Raw genomic sequence first — 5267 nt, forward strand, 5'->3', positions numbered from 1 at the left:
AAATTTTTGTGCACCGGGCCTCTAGTCTATAATAATAAAAGGGTAATATGCTAATTAGACTGGACATCATTCCGGATGTCCTTCCTGATGAAGCTGGGGCTGGAAGGAGCCAGCCTAGGTCCTAGGTGCCTGTGGGTGGCCGGAGGAGGGAAGTCCGGGTCTCGGGTGCTGGAGGGAAGCTGGTGCTGGAGGGAAGCCGGTGCCGGCAGCCGGGGGAAGAAAGGCCTACTCTTGCATGAATTTTTGTGCATTGGGCCTCTAGTTATTCCATATTGATTGATGAGGAAACTGAGGTTCAGAGGCTCACAAGTATTAAGTGGCAGAACTGAAATTTAAACCTACTTCTGCCTGACTCTAAGCATGTGTTGTTTTCATTGTGCCACATTGTATCTCAGTAACTTCATTCATTACTTTGTTGTACCAAAAAAAAGTCCTCATTTAGTAGTCAAGCTAATATGCTTATCATTTAAAATAATGCAACCATAAATTATTTCACAGTGGTTAAACACTGTCACTTGTCACATTTGGCTAATAAATTTCCTATGAAGCTTTTTTTAGCTGATAAAAGAAATAATCATTCTGCTTGTAGAAGTCCATATTAAAAATGAATTGTTGCCCAGCTGGTGTGGCTCAGTGGTTGAGCATTAACCTATGAACCAGTAGGTCACTGTTCAATTCCTGGTCAGGGCACATGTCCAGGTTTTGGGCTTGATCCCCAGTGTGAGGCATGCAGGAGGCAGCCAATCAATGATCCTCTCTCATCATTGATGTTTCTGTCTCTTTCTCCCTCTCCCTTCCTCTCTGAAATCAATAAAAATATATTTTTAAAAAACAAATTGTTGTCCCAATCCCCTTCTGGATGTCAAGTACTAGAGTACTGGGTCAGGGATTTTCCTCCCGATGAAAGCTTACTTTTTATTTCCTTTTTGCTGCAGTTGTCTAAGGAGTATGGCACATAGTTGTTTGGGTTGATCTCTTTTTGTGAGACCTCTTCCTCCTATGGTTCATCTCTTCACATTAAGAAAGCAAGTGAGAAACAGTTTTTTAAATATGAAGATGGACTTTGTATGTCCATTTGAATCAGATAGGCATCAAATGACATGCAGCTGACTACATGAAGGGACCAAAGGGGTAAAATTAAAGCCAGAGGCAGCATTTTGCCAGATCCTGCTATAAGTGAACCTGGGCTAATGATGAAGTAACTGTGTAATTTGCCCTTCTAGATGGAATTCTTTTGAGAGTGAGAGGGGGACCTCTTAATAGTTATGTTGGGATGGCAGGCATTAACCTGAACATAGGCTCACTGTCTCATGGACATCACCATGAAAATACTGTTTGCTATATGGCAATTTTAATGCAAACTTAAAATGTACCTAAAGTTGTCCTTTTAGTTCTAGTTCAACCAGCATTTATTAACTATCTACAATGTTCTGGGTCTGTGATGGATTTTTTTTTTTTAATCCTCACCTGAGGATATTTTTCCATTGATTTTTAGAGAGAGTGGAAGAGAGAGGGAAAGACAGAGAGAAACATCAATGTGAGAGAAACACATCGATCAGTTGCCTCCTGCATGAGACCTGAACAGGTCCCAGGCCCGGGAGGAGCCTGAACCAAGGTACGTGCCCTTGATCGGAATCAAACCCGGGACGCTTTGTTTCGCATGCTGACACTCTATCTACTGAGACAAACCGGCTAGGGCTGTGATGGATTTTATGTACAGTATTGGAGGTTGGCTACAGTACTGGAGGATAAAGACAAATTTGGATAGAGAGGGACATAAATACCCACTCCTAATGTAACTTGGGTGCTAATTAAGATATGAGAGTTCCCTGGGAGTATAGAGCAGATGATAAATTGTGATCTATATTTGGGATGGAAGAAGGGAGAGTTATGGAAGACTTGAAATGTTTGAGCTAAACCTTGAAGGATGAATTTTTGATGGAAAGAAACAAGTGGAAAAAGCATGTGTAATGGCACTTGGGTGTGGAAGTGCATGTGATTTAGGAGACAGAAGAGTAGATTGGTATGACTGGAGTATGAAGAGCATAGGAGACCAAAGTAACAAATGAGGCCCGAAGTGTCAGTTATGAATAAGATCATGAGGGCCTTTTTACCTTAAAGGCCTCTCAATAAGAAGGAAAAACAAAATTTTTTTTATGTAAGTCACTCAAAAAGAGAGTCAGATAATAACATGAGTAAAGCAAATTTCAATGCTTTCCCCAAGCAGCATATCTTCACATACATTTTCTTTCATTAAATATATTACTCATTGTGTGGTCCTCAGTCTAGCAGTGTAGGCTTCATGTGCAAACTGATTAGAACTGCAAATTCATGACCCCCAACCTGAACTGTTGAATCCAAAATCTCTTGTGATGGGATCCAAAAAAACTGTGTTTTAACTAGCTCTCCAAGGGGATTCTTATGCTCATTAAAGTTTGAGAACTGCTGCATTAAACATTTATTGGGTGCCTCTTTGCTGTCAGCTGCTGTGTTGGACACTAGAGATATGGAGCTGACTTAAATTAGGTACAGTCTCAACCCTTGACAGTTGAACAATAACACTTGAATGAAAACCTCCTCTATCAGAGACAAGTTACAAACTGATGAAATTGTCAGCTTAAGATATAATGCTTTACTACAAATGTTCCATGACCCCAATACTAAGAATTTAAGATATATTCCAGAATTTCCCAGGGAAACATGGGAATCTTAGCATCTAAGCAAACATTATGTATATAGGTTTTTAATATAGCTGAATTTCTTTTCAGAGGTAGTTAAAATTCTAGTGAGAAATTTGAAGAAAGCTGTACTTTCTAGGTTTTTATCATTTTAATAACTTTGTTGACATTTTCTGCTTTTATCAGATGTTCATCCATTCAGAAACATTTAAGCACTTGATAATCCTTAGCCATGGGCAATTTTTTTTTAATTATCAAATCATTCAAATGTACTGAAATAGCCATGTACCTATCATGTAGATTTAACCTGTTGCCATTTTGTTATATGAAATAAATATTTTACTGTATATAATATCAGAGACCAAGAAGTCTATAGAGAAGAGATTAGAAGAGTAGAATCTAAGGCCTTACTATTTTCCAGATCTGATGAAAGACATGAATCCTTGAATATAGGAGACAGCCGCTATACATAGCAGTAGATAAAAAAAAAAAAAAAAAAAAAAAAAAACACAATGCTGTGAGACTACAGAAAACCAAAGACAAACATTTCAGAATCAACAACCAAGAAAATGAGATGGGATAATATTTCTCTGAGAGTTGAGAGAAAATAATCATCAACATAGAATTGTGTATATCTAGCCAAACTATATTATAAGAGTGTGGGGAAAATAAAGACCTGTAAGACAAACAAAACAGAGAGCATACTTACAAATGGCCTTCATTGAAGGACTGTCTAAAGAATTTATCCACATGGAAGAAAGACTCCAGAAGGAAAATCTGAGATGCAAGAAAGAATGGTGAATAAGTAAATTAGGAGATAAATAGATAAAACTAAATTAAAGTTGTCTGTATAAAACGCCATAAAATATTACTATAAAACGTTTAATGTATAGTAGTTTTATTACAATTTAGTTATGTTACATTGTGATTTCTCCTGTATATCAATAGTGTTATGGTGAAGTCCTGACTTTTTTTTTCTTTTTTATAATGCAAGTACCTGATTTAAGCTTTGATTGCCCAGGCATGCACTTCAAAGAGGCATCCACCTCAAAGATGACTATTTCAAATAAATGTTTTGGACCCCAATATGTGAGTCTGTCTGTCTGTATGCACTGGCTGAAAGAAATGAACCAGCAGGGTCTTGCAGTGGAGAAAGAAAGTAATTTATTATTATTATAGGATTGGCCAATTTGGAGAACCGGAGCTCATGCTCTAAAAGACCTGGATCTCTGATCGCATGTAGGTTACAGATTATATAGGGAAAAACACAAGACACCTTGGCTTAGGGGATTTGAGGTTGTGTTAAGAGCTGATTGGTCAGAGGTGAGACAAGAGTAATAGATAATTTCTTCAGGTCTTGAGGACAGTTCTGAGGTCTGCTGTGGCTTCCTACTGTCTGGTTTCATGGAAAAGTACCCAGCACTAAGGAACTTAGCACCTTAGCACTAAGGAACTGAAACATAATTTAGGTCAAGATGTTATCTTTAGTGCAGAAAACAGACTGATGGTTGCCAGATTGTGTGTGGAGGGGAGGTGTTGGGAGGCTGGGTGAAAAAGCTGAAGGGATTAAGATGTACAAATTGGCAGTTATAAAATAGTCACAGGGGGATAAAGTACAGCATAGGGAATATAGCCAATAATATTGTAATAACTATGTATGGTGCCAGGTGGGTACTAGTCTTATTGGGGGGAATCACATCATAAGTTATATAAATGTATAACCACTGTGCTGTACACCTGAAACTAATATATTGAATGTCAACTGTAATTGAAAACATTTTTTAATAAAAGTTATCTTTTTCCTGCCAAAGGTCTGGACCTTGTGGCCATTAGTCAGGTCCTAACTACTGTCTTTTGCTGCCTCAGGGGTTAATGTTTATCAGGGAGAAAGACTAGGTCTATAAGGTGTGGAGGGAGGAAGGGAGGGAGGATGATTTCTAAAGCTATAGTCACACATCCAATCAGAATCATGAGGACCCTTGGTTTCATAAACACATTGCCAGTCTAGATAAAGAGGCAAGCTGCCACCCAACACAGAGGCTCCTTTGTTTTAGAGATCTTGGTTGATTTCAGTAACTGAACATTTGAGCTATTTGTTTTTTTCTCTTCCCCTACTTTAAAAATTTTCCTCTTATCTGTTTTAAGTTCACCAATAAAAAGTGAGCCCACGAAACCTTAGCCTCCCCTTGATAGCAATAAAAGCAAAACCTCAGGCCCGTGCTTGCTCTCCCTACCCCCCACAAGTCACTGTGTGGCTCCTTGTGTATTGTATAATTTTCAGGTCTTGTAAGTAATAAACCTGTATCTTTTCAAAGTTCTTGCTAAAGGGCATCTTGCAGCCTTAATAAGAACCACAGGGGCTGGTCCAGCAACAGCACTGGTTATTAACAGGCTGAGACCAGTACAAAACAAGTATATATATTTACTAGAGGCCCGGTGCACAAAAATTTGTACACTGGGGGGGGGGTCCCCCAGCCCGGCCTGTGCCCTCTCGAAGTCTGGGACCCCTCAGGAGATAACGACCTGCTGGCTTAGGCCTGCTCCCGGGTGGCAGAGGGCAGGCCCAATCCCTAGGTGCAGCCCCTGGTC

The sequence above is a fragment of the Myotis brandtii genome, unplaced genomic scaffold, assembly GCF_000412655.1.
Source record: "Myotis brandtii unplaced genomic scaffold, ASM41265v1 scaffold1145, whole genome shotgun sequence".
Taxonomy (NCBI): domain Eukaryota; kingdom Metazoa; phylum Chordata; class Mammalia; order Chiroptera; family Vespertilionidae; genus Myotis; species Myotis brandtii.